Consider the following 12,931-nt stretch of genomic DNA (forward strand, 5'->3'; position numbering starts at 1 on the left):
CTGGACAGGGTATTTGGGCTCAGCCCTCTTGCATACTACAATTCCACCTGCTTTGTGCGCCGGATGCTGTATATAAAATAATTATTTTATAACAGATTAATCATTTTCTGTCAGAGCTTGGCACTTGAAAACACTTCTGGAATCACAGAGGAGTGTTTCATCTGGACCCTTTTTCCCTCTCTCGACTGCACTGAGGTGGAGAACGTATTTGGAACAGCTTAAAAGGTAATTATTTGTAATGTTTATATTGTAATAGCTTGGTAAAACAGTTGCATGTTCATTCCTTCTATATAAGCAGCTGTAAAAGTATGTTTCTGATAGATTTAACATCTTGTTAATGGAGCAGATGAGCTCCACTGTGTGTGCACACTGACGCAATGACTCGCCTTCAAGACGAGCATTTACACAGAACACCAGCTCGCAAAAGAGTCATTTTGTAGACATTAACGGACAAACACAAAGTTAAAAGTTGGATCACGGTGTCAAAATGACTGTAAAGCCGTAGAAGAAATAAAGCCAGTGAGAGTATGTGCAGAGGCGACTGTCCAGGAACCCATGGTTCCATTCTAGCTGGTCTGGTGCATTTAATGACTCTAGAACACAGTGAACAGCAGCTTGGCACACACCGGCTGGACTGTACAGGAGCATCTTTTTTTTGGACTGCATTTAAAAAAATGTGACAACATCTTGGGTCATATGTGACTTGACGTGGATCATGTGCGGCAACACGAGCCATTCAAGGCTGGATGGAGCTGAAATGACAGGTCTGTCGTGGCTCGCTGATATGTGGCACATGTGAGGTACAGAGAAGCACACAGAGACACCTTAGTAGCGGATATGTAATAGCTTAAAACGTGGATCATTCTTTGAATAATCGCTGACACACCCGTGCCTGGCTCATTATTCATGGCTTATTATTCAGTGGGACAGAGACTTAACAATATAAAGCCAACAAAATAGAAAAAGCAAACCGAGAAACTATTTTAATGTAAGAAAGAACCCAAACAAATTTTAAAACTTGTTTTAAGGCTTCATTTATAAAACAGAGGTTGTAGCAGGGTGTGAAAAGACAGAAAGTACTTCTTTTTTTTGAGCCTCCACACACCTTCCCCCTGATGCTGTGCACTGAATGAAGTGCTCACAACAGTGCAGAACATCCATTTCCTTCTGCACTGACCCATACGTCCTTGCTGACTTCCGTTCCTCCCCCGCTTGTCTCCACCTTTACTCTGAAGCTATAATTTCTGCACAGAGCTGGCTTGGATGCACCGGCAGGGTAGTCTGGTCAATGTTCCTTCACATACGAAGCTCATCAGTGTTTCTGCTTCGAACTACCTCAGCCTGGCAACTCGCTGACCTTTCTCTGCTGTCTTTCCCCCATCAGGCAAAATGGGCTCATTTATAGTCCATGGCTCTTTCCTTCACCCTGTTTGTCACATTGATTCACCTCCCTTTTCCTTTTCTTCTCCTGTTCTTGTTTTCAGGTAGATGCCCTGCTGCTGTATGTTCATTTGCTCAGCAGCTTCACCATTAACCCCAGGACAGTCTGTCTTGTCTTGATTGCCCTCTTATTTCCTCACATCCCAATCTTTGATTTTTTTCCTCACTGTTTCTTTCCTCTCTTTCTTCCTGCTTTCTTTCTCTCACTTACAGAAAGGCTGTCTTTTCACCATCTGCTACCCCCCCTTTCCTTGTGTTGATTTTTCTTGTTGGTTCTTTTAGACTCACTTTCCCACTCTGATCATATTTGAGCAATCTGAAAGCAGGTAATAGAGTAGTGGTAAAACTGAAGAGGTGCCTTGGGGGTAAGCACTTTATGAGGCTGAAAATAAGGTGGATAATGGGTAAAGGTAGAGTAAAAGATAAGAAAGAATAGTTGTTTATCAGCCAAGCAGGTTTTTGGTACCACCTTCTTCTTTTGGCTGCTCCCATTCACAGCAAATCATCTGTCTCTGTCTCACGCTGTCCTCTGTATCTTCCTCTGTCACACCAACCATCTGCATGTCCTCCATCAGCACATCCATAAACCTCCTCTTTGGCTTCCCTCCTCTCCTCCTGCCTGGTGGCTCCATCCTCAGCATCCTTCTCCCTATATACCTGGGTCCCTCTTTGATACATGTGTAATCCTGGTCTATCCTCATCACTCCCAAAGAAAATCATAGCATCTTCAGCTCTCTTGTAGATTTTACTTTCATTCTCACAGATATCCACCTGTCACAAATCACTCGTCACTTTCTCCACCCACTCCACCCTGCCTGCACTCTCTTCTTCACCTCTCTAACTCTAAATTAGGGCTGCAGCTATAAAATATTTTTGAAATTGAGTATTATAGCAATGAGATAAAAGGTAAGCTTGCGTTTTTAAACATCAATAGCCCAGTGCTGTCCCTAAAGGGCCCCTTCACACATAACACGATTGAAGCCGACTAATGCATGAAGGCGGAATTGCATGCCATTCGTCAAATTCCAGGTGTCACCCACGAACATCTAACACCGCTCAGTGGACACTTAGAAAAGGCGAGGCTCTTCGCGCACCTGGTACGATAGTCGAGAGCAGGAGATCACATTCAACCCGTCTGTGAAAAGTGTCTAAGTGCCACACAAAAGTTGCGTCACCTAGCAACACACATGGGCGTAACTGTGCCGACCCCCCCCCACCACACACCACACACACACACACACACACACACAAATGGCATATGGAGTGTGTAGTCGTCATTTGCCCCCCACCACCGCCACACACACACACACACACACACACACACACACACACACACACACACACACACACACACACACACACACACACACACACACACACCACACACACACACACCCCATGAATCCAACACTGTCAGCTGTGGCTGTAGATTCCGAGTCCGGTACTGGATCAGCTAACCACTGTGTGCTGCACCACCTCAGCTGGAGACCAACACAGCGTACATGGGTGCAGACGCTCCTTGCTCTCATGAAGACTGGTGTCGCTGACTGAACGACCCTCCTAAAAATCAGTCTCCCCTGATGCCGCGGTTTCACAGATTAACACCTCGTTTCTGCTTCAACTGCACACCAGTCATCATCTATGTCACCATCAGATATCTGAAGCTTTAGTACAACAATCATTTCCACATGAATTCAGCATTATTTCATCATAAAAGGTGGCGGAAGCGATCACAGTGCCATGGCTAAGCAAGCTGCTAGCTGAAGCGTTCACTGCGCGTCGGTCTTTTCAAAGCGTCACAGAATTGTTTAGAGTTTTGGCTTAAAACGGCCTCGTTTCTGCTTACACCTGACTTTAGAATGATTTAAGAGGTTTTACCTTTATCATCTGATGGTTAATAATCTCATTAATCCATTTGATTGCTTTGGGTGAAGCGACTCCGTCTCAGACGTGCTACTGTGGTCCGAAATGATGCATACGCAGATGCAAAAGGCGGACCAATTTTTAGGGGCGGACCGTTCGGTGTGCACCGGCCAGCATCTGAATTACACTATGTGTGGGATCATGTCGAGAGAAGTGCACCACATGTCCAAAATGTCATAGTCGACAGTCCCACACAGTGCAGGGGATAATCTTCATCTGAGTCTACGAAGTAACCATTTGTTTGACACAATGTAACTCTGGGATCCTCTAAAGAGACTTACCACCAAAGACATCCAGTCATTGCCTAAGGTCACTGGTAGTGTCCAAGACTTGGACCTAGCAATATCTGCATTGCCAAGCAGCTCTTTCCAGTGACCTCATGATTCTGTAAGCTTGAAAGGGACAGGTGGAAGTGATCCCAGGGCCTTCTTACAGTAAGGCAACGGTGCTAACCAGTAAGCCACCCTGCTGCCATTTTTGATCATGAAGATTACAAAAAGGTTTAGGTCAGACTGTGTACAATGGGACATTATGGAGCTATGGGGGGGCAATAAAAAATGGTGACAAATACCAGTTACAGTTTATACACAGTCCAAAGTTAAACTTGCTTCAATTCTGATAAAAAGGTGATGCAAATTTTAAATGGAATAGTTTGCACCTGTTGTGCTCATCATGTTACATCATAACATTTGTCATATGTTACAGTATTGAAGGCATGTTTAACTTGTTTGCTTGTTACTTTGGAGGCCAAACATTCAAATCAGTTTAAACTATTCCAGTATTTCTTTTAATTTGAATTTATAAATTTTGATCCCTATACAATCCTTCTTTGACCCCTACCTGGCTGTAACTACCACTCTGGGATGGTAATCATACACTCTTTGTGTAGGCCATGGTCGACTGAGGCTGGAATGTTTGTGCTGTTTTGTCAACTTAGGTAACATCAATTAGGTCCAAATAGATTGCAGGCTCAGGGACTGAATCATGGCATATCAAGGTGTGAGAGGAGACTGATTGGAAAACAGTCAAACAGTAAATGAATAAAGTTGTGCTGTAAATTTAATGAAAACCTTAATTTACATCACTGTTCCTGTACATGATGTACTTGAGTTAAACAAACACCATTTCAGATCAACTCTTTCTGAACTCTGTTCCTCACCGACTGGTAAAGTGAACAGACTTGGATCTTCATATTGTTGAGCAGCAGTCCAGTTCAGGCATTTGGCTGCCCTCTGCAATTTTTTTAACCTTAATTTATCTACAGCAGGATTCTGCTGACTGTACATAATTTTTCACCTCAAACCTGCTTTATATTCATACTTTACCTTCGGGAGAAGCATGCTTTAACGCAGACACCTAATCTTGGAAAGTGAAACACTTGTACTGAAATGCATCAATATTAAGTGCCTTGCGTAAGGGCACCTTGATAATAAACAAACAATAATTTATTACTCGAGCACCCAAGAGTCTGATTAGCAATGTAAAGCTCTAGTACAGTGTTTCCAAATCCAGGTTCATGGGACCCAAAGTTCTGCATATCGTATTCCTTGAACTAACTACATGCAATAAGTCAGATCAGTAGTGTTCCATTGACCAGCCAGCTTCTAACTGCCATGAACACACCTGACTGGTCTAATCTGGTCTGAGTAGACCAGGGACAAATGGAAAATATGCAGAGTTTTTGTTGTGGCTGGGGTGCCTGGCGTGCCTGGCTGGCTTTTGTTTGTCTTCTGTTTTTCCTTCCAGGTGGCATGCGTTCAGGACTGAGTGGCTGTGTGGCTGAGTTATCAGGACCTCACCTTGATCACCTGAAGCTTGTCATGTGCAGCTCGTCAGGACTCACAGCTGTGGTGCATCTTTATGGATTGGGGCATGGTTGCATTTAAGTCTGGAGTACACAGTGTGTATTTGTCAGAGACTCGACCTTGTGACCAGACGGGTGAGATCGTCGTGTAGAGAGCCATCTCATCATCATGGATGCAGAGACCGTACCAGGTTTGATGCCATGGTCTGTGAAAGAGGAGGGGGTGAGGTCTCACGCTCGTCAGCACACTTCCTGAGGTACTTTAGGTTTTGTGACTAACATGAGTACAGTCAGTAAATGTGGTGTCCCTCACACCTTATTATATTGAGCTGTTATGTTAGTCGTTTAATCAGCTTCCACTGCAGTGGAGAATTGAACTGGGTGTTCCATGCCTGCAGGGTGGGAAGCTGATTGGTAATTAAGCCAGGAAGTGTTTGCTGTTTATGTACACCTTTGAGTGGTCTCTCTGTGTGTGGAGTGGTGGACTCACATGACGGTTTCTTCTTTCACAGACTCGGTTGGTCGCGGCCACCTGGGGGGTGTCGGCGGGGTCCTTGGGTCCGAACTGTTCTGGCTCCGGACCGTTTGTGCTGCTGGGAGCGCACCGTTATTCCACCTCGCCAAACTGCGCACTCATTTGTTATTATTTTGCACTCACTGTTATGTTATTAAATTCTGTTATCCTTTGTACCGTGCTCTGCTTATTTTATACTGGGTCCTACTTCAAACGCTGGTCGGTTCTCCGCCCGCGTCCGACACATAACAGTAGTCTCTGGCCCAATACATCACGGACCCAGCGGTAGCAGAGGCGGTACTGCGCCGGGAAGGCGGCAGCAGACGTCAGGAGTTATCCGGATCAGTTGCGGGTGCTCTCCGCCCGGATGGTGCGTGTCGGAGAACCCATTATTGAATAGTGATTTGAGCTCTCTTGCAGCCGTGTTCCTGTGGTGGTGCCTTATCTGTGGGTTGTTGTGGAGTGTGAATAGCGACGGCTTCGCGTCACACTTCGACCGGATAAGAGGTAAAACGGGAGCTGCATGAGTGTGTCTGTAATGGGTGAACGCGCACAGCGGAGTTCTGTGGCACGGGTCGCTGTGCTTCCTGTTGTTACAGTTGTAGCCCCGTCTCCCCGGGTGAAGATAGCTACTGCTTCTGTTGTGTCAGCTCCGGCGTAATTTAGTTGAAGCACATTTTGGTTGTGTGTTACACGTAGCTGCGCACAGGGAAAGCAGCGTGAGTTGTTTACTCGGTTACCAAAGGGGTTTTTTATTTTTAGCACTTTGGCTCCCCCTGTTGGTGACTGAGTCACATTACCGTTATAGCTCTTAAGGTGGAACAGGTGTGTTCCATTTGTTTGAGCTTAACGGTATAAGTCACTTATTAGTTTTGTGTTGGTTCATTTTTTGTGGGTGTTTTTTGAGTTGGTTTTTGTGTGGGATGTTTTACACTATTAGTGTTCTGGGGTCGTGACCTTGCAGGCTGTCTGGAGCATAGAAAGGACCCAGGTAACCTTATGTTAGTCTGTTAGTCTTTCTTTTTATTTCTTTTGGTTTCACCTCCCAGGGTTTGATGGGACAGTCCTCTGGGGGGTGATGGGGGGGTAATTGGGTTGTTTTTTCTTTTTTATTTTTTTTTGTTTTTGTTGTGCCTCTCTTCCCTCTGGCTCCAGCCGTGTGAGCCATAGGTTGTCGGCGGTTGCTGGAGTAGTGCGTTTGGTTGTGCTGGGCGTTTCCAGGTAACCTCTGCACCTGGGGAGGGGGGGGGGGGGGGCGTTCGGTGTGGTTATTTTTTTTGTTGATTCACTGTTCAACCTCCGGCTTCAGCGTGCCTTGAGCCGTATGCCATCGGCGTAGCTGCTGGTTGGGGCAGTGGGAATATACCGCAGCTGGTGGCTGGTTTGGAAGTCGGAGGGGTGCGCCCGTTTTGTGCAGTCTGCACATTACGCTGTTCCACTCCTCCCGGTTGACTTCTGGGGTATAGTCGTGGTTGGTGACACTGGACGTACTTCCAGTTTCCACTGCGCCGATGGGTGGGGTTGAGGGGTTGTTTTGTTTGTATGTTTTTTTTTTCTTTTGTTTTTCCCCCCAGTTTCCGCCCTCAGGGTGTGACTGGGTGGGTGTCCTCTGGGGGGGAAAGGGCTGTGGGGTCCATCTAGCCATAGACGGCCGGGGCTGGGTCCGTAGTCATGAGGGGGGGCTTCTCTGGGTTTGATGGAACGGTCCTCTGGGAGGCGCTGGGAGTCCCCTGTGGGTGACTTTGGATCCCAGAGGGACCTCGGCTGTGGTTATTACTCCTGGAGCTGGCGGGATGGTCCTCTGGGGGGTGTTGGTCCTACATGTTGTCCGGGGGGGGGGGGGGTGTTAGCGTTTTTCTTTTGTTTGCAAGCTTAAGTTCGGGTTGTGTTTTCTTTTCTCCTCTTCCCGGGGTTTGATGGGACGGTCCTCTGGGGAGGGGGGGGGTGGTTTGGTTGTTTGTGTTTGTCTTTTTTGTTTTTATGACTAAACAGACTTAAACATGGTCTGGACAAAGGCTGACCGCACAGGTTCAAGAACTCCTGGCCACACCTGTGCAAATTGAATGACAGAAACAAAGGCAAAGATGCAGTCAGAGGTGAAGACGTCAACAGTTCTGTTATTGAAGATCAGTTGGAAGATGAATGCAGATACAGTTTCCAGCCATGGTCCCTGGAGGGGGGGTGTTTTCCTGGGCCAGGTTTGTGTGGGTCGCTGGGAGGCTTCCTGTGAGGGTGGGGTGCTGTTGTGGCTGGGGTGCCTGGCGTGCCTGGCTGCTTTTGTTTGTCTTCTGTTTTCTGTCTTCTGTTTTTCCTCCAGGTGGCATGCGTTCAGGACTGAGTGGCTGTGTGGCTGAGTTATTCAGGACCTCACCCTGATCACCTGAAGCTTGTCATGTGCAGCTCTCGTCAGGACTCACAGCTGTGGTGCATCTTTATGGATTGGGGCATGGTTGCATTTAAGTCTGGAGTACACAGTGTGTATTTGCCAGAGACTCGACATTGTGACCAGACGGGTGAGATCGTCGTCTAGAGAGCCATCTCATCATCATGGATGCAGAGACCATACCAGGTTTGATGCCATGGTCTGTGAAAGAGGAGGGGGTGAGGTCTCACGCTCGTCAGCACACTTCCTGAGGTACTTTAGGTTTTGTGACTAACATGAGTACAGTCAGTAAATGTGGGGTCCCTCACACCTTATTATATTGGGCTGTTACTGTTAGTCGTATTAATCAGCTTCCACTGCAGTGGAGAATTGAACTGGGTGTTCCATGCCTGCAGGGTGGGAAGCTGATTGGTAATTAAGCCAGGAAGTGTTTGCTGTTTATGTACACCTTTGAGTGGTCTCTCTGTGTGTGGAGTGGTGGAATCACATGATGGTTTCTTCTTTCACAGACTCGGTTGGTCGCGGCCACCTGGGGGGTGTCGGCGGGGTCCTTGGGTCCGAACTGTTCTGGCTCCGGACCGTTTGTGCTGCTGGGAGCGCACCGTTATTCCACCTCGCCAGACCGCGCACTCATTTGTTATTATTTTGCACTCACTGTTATGTTATTAAATTTGGTTATCCTTTGTACCGTGCTCTGCTTATTTTATACTGGGTCCTACTTCAAACGCTGGTCGGTTCTCCGCCCGCGTCCGACACATAACAGTTTTCTGTCAATGATGTTTGTGGATGCTAAACCATTCAAGGCTCTAAGCACTGACATCAATATCGTAAAATAGACTTCAAAAGCAACTTGACTTCTTCAACGTGTTTTGTTACTAATCCAAGTGACTTCTTCAGGCTAAACAAAATAAAAAGTCACCTAGATGAGTGGGGAAACATCCTGAAGACTAAATATGTAGTAAGCTTATTTTGAATTAAACTTCTTGATATGTCTTACCTGGATGACCGATAATCTTCATTCTTATCACTTACTGAGGCATTGCTGGGCTGGTAGCATACATTCACATTTACGCTACCTGTCTATACCTGCCTGCAGTTGCAGGAGGGTATCCCAATACCCACCCACTATGATGACGTCATAGCACACGCAGCCCAAGAACTGTCCGCAGACGATAAGATGAAAAGGCGAGAACTGTGTGTTGGTCCCAATATGGATATTCCGGATGATTTTCTCATGGACAGTCTGACAATGAATACCAGCCAAAGCAGCCAGCTTGATGAGGACGCACTGGCGAATTGGAGAGCAGTTGCAGTACCAGCCAACACGACAATATCCACCGAGTTTGGAATGCACAAGTTCCGTGACTAGCTGGCGCGGCGCAACATTGAATGCAACTGCATACTGTTATGCCACCAGAACTAAAAGACATGCTGCGGTGCTACTATGCCAAGGTGAAGAGTACAAAGCCAGGTAAATCACTCACCCCATCTACACTGACTCAGCTAAGGGCAGCCATTCAACGGACAGTGAGCGCCGCACCTTACAGCAGGGATTTTAATATAATCAAGGACGGCGCCTTCACCACAGCCAACAAGATGTTCGTTACTCGATGCAAGTTATATTTTGCACAGGGAAACAAGAAGCCAATGCACAAACCTTCTATTGGTGAGTTGGACATGGCAAAAATCGGAAAATATTTTCATTTATGGCATTGTGATCCCATTGTACTGCTTGAGTGCAAGTGGTTCAGTCTCTGTTATTTTTTGGCCGATGTGGCCGCGAGGGGTTGGGCCACCATGACTAAGGACACATTTACTACCGCAAGGGACAATAGTGGTCAGGAGTACGTATATATGCAGGCAACAGAAGTCACCAAAAACCACTGGGGTAGTAACAAGCAAGCAGAACAAGATTATGTGAGGCAACATATGTATGGCCCTGGTGTGACTATGTTTAAATTTCTACTTGAGAAACTGCATCCAGGCAACAACAGATTATTTCAATACCCTCTTAAGGTTTATGACATCAATGGACACTGGTACAAAAATGTGCCAATGGGAAAGACACCACTTTCACGAACGATGCAGTCCATCTCAAAAAAAGCAGGCCTGTCACAGATCTATACTTGCCACTCCGTGAGAGCTTTGACAATAACCACACTCTACAGACCTGGGGTGGATCCTCACAGTATCATCGCAATTACAAAACACTGGAAAACCAGTAGCCTAAGCCATTACATAGAAGACATCTCTGAAAACCAGAAGAAAATGTGTAATGCAATCCTCACTGACACGCTGAAGTTGAAAAACACCTCTGCATTAGGAAGCGTGGGCCAAGGAATATCAAATCAAGCCACCTTCCATATGGAGTATGACTGGGCTAATGACGATGAAATCCTGGAATCTTGCAGCGATAAACAGGTAATTAAAACAGGTAGTTTTAAAAGTCCATATTGGCATTTCATGAATCAATCGTTACAATATCTACACTTTGCTTGCAGGTGACTGGTCCATCTACTGTGTCAGCAGCAAGCACGGTTGCCATGGGAGATGTGTCCACAGATGCGACAAACGTATTCGACATTGGCCAAGCCCCTCCACAAGGCACTGTAATGAATGTGACAATTCCAAACTCCCAAAACAATGTGCAAAACCAAATGAAGTCACTGTTTTATAACCCGATATTTAACAACTGCACCATCAACATCAATTCCGGACATTAATTTGACATTCTCCACGATGTTAAATATTGTTAAAATGAGCCAACTTTTTATGTATGTGTTTTCTGAGTGTCATGCGTTTTGAAATAACATTAAATATTGTTAATGTGATTCCACGTGTTGTGTATATCAGTAAGTGATAATAATGCAAATAACATGCAGTTGTCGTGCGGTATGCATTTTCAGAGTCCTTCCATCCATGCCCAGTCGCCCGCAATGACCAATATTTGCCCTCGTCTAACTCGGGAGAACATCGGTCATTTTGGGCAACTGGGGATGAACATTGAGCCTCTGAAAATGCATACCGCCCTCCAAAAGCATGTTGTTGTATTATTAATTGGCTAAAACGTACTAGGGAATCAACTGACAGTATTGGTAAGATTAAAAATCTGTTACGGTTAAAAGATATTATACAACATGATGTTACTGGCATGAAAACAAATATTAAAAATTATAATTACTTCCATATATCGGCTCATATACAAAGAAAACAGAAATGGCTACAGAACTCAACCTTGCAGAACACCAAAGTAGAATACAGTGCTGTCTGACATTAGCTTATTCTGTTTTTTTTTTTCCCTTGGTGTTTTTCACACAGACCTCGCTAAAAGCTTGGTCTGTATTGTCAACACCTCTGTCTGATATTTTCCCATACAGACCTCGCGCTCAGTTAAAATCCTTTATGTGCACTAAGTTTGAAGACGTCCGTTATCCGAATTGAGGTAAGTGGGTGAAGGCCACGCAGCAACCCTGAGATGTGCCGCTGTCAGCTTGGGGGGAAGAACGGGGACCAGCTGCAGCTAAAACTGCATCACCCCCACAGAAGGGGAAAGGAGTGACATGAGCAGACGCCAGAGTGGGGGTGTTTGATGGGGGGTAGTAGGGGGGTGGGGGAGCATGCTTCAGTCCTGTGAAAACAGTTTAATGTCTTTGTGAATTGAGATAAGAAACAGCCAAATATTCCCCAGGCCTAAGAAATTCCTCTGGAGGGAAAACAGTCGGGCAATTTGACCTTCAGGCTTGATAAACCTGTAATGTTATGGTTTGAGCAGTGAAAAATACTTTTAACATTTTTACTTGAACAATCAAATCCCAATTATGAATTAAGAATACTCCCAATTATGAATTAAGAATATTCACCTGCCTCTGAAATCTTCACTTCAACTGCAAGGCACGCATCTGCTCCAAGATGTCATCCAATTTGCGTCTGAGTTCAAGAGTCATCGCAGTCTGAGAATGCACTCACTGCCTTGCCAACCTCGTTAATCATGACGGACAAGCGAGGGGCTGTAGTTCTTGATGCCGCTGTCTTGCCACTTTTCCGGTAGATCAGGGTAGCACATAAGCCAAAAAGTACCAGCCCTGCTACCATAAGACCAAAAATGAATAAATCCTCGACATCCTCAACAGAGAAAGGCACAAAGCATGCCACACGCCAAAAAACTTAGCTTCACTAATTAGCGGTTAGCAGAACTGTGCCTACTGCTATATATACATATTCCAGCCTTTAAGAGAACAGGATGCCACAGGAGACAAATATCTCTTGACCAATGTTATCCCCCAGCAGTTGTGCAGAAATGCAAAGATTCTGAAGCAAGGGCTGAGTGCAAAAGCAGAACTACATGTACTTTCAGACTCCATTTCTTGCTAATCTATGAGTGCATTATGAAGACAGAATGCTGCTGTATCAGACAGCGGAGGAGGTGACTACGGACATGAAGGACAGAGGACTGCCTGTCAGTGTGATCAGACTGAAGGAGAGGCTGGCTGAGCAGTTATCTTGCATCACTTGAGAAATGATCGGAGAGTCGAAACAGCCGGGAACAGCTGCGGTGCAGGAGGAAAATATGAAGGAGAGACCCCAAGCTTTCAGAATGACCCACATCCCCTCCTTAGGAACTATAAAGTTCTAATTTATTCTCAGTGTGAGGTCAAGAGCACATAAAATAGATGTAGTCATCATGATAAGATATTTACAAGTTGATGTTGTATGTAGGGTGACCATATTTTGACTACTGAAAAACCAGGACAATTGGCCCCACAATGAGATACACAAAGTTTTCTTAATGATATCTTATAATTTCAATAAATTTAAAGTATGCTTCCTCTGTATTGATAGAAAATTGTTGTATTACAAAATACTACGT

The sequence above is a fragment of the Thalassophryne amazonica genome, chromosome 9 (assembly GCF_902500255.1).
Source record: "Thalassophryne amazonica chromosome 9, fThaAma1.1, whole genome shotgun sequence".
NCBI classification, from domain to species: domain Eukaryota; kingdom Metazoa; phylum Chordata; class Actinopteri; order Batrachoidiformes; family Batrachoididae; genus Thalassophryne; species Thalassophryne amazonica.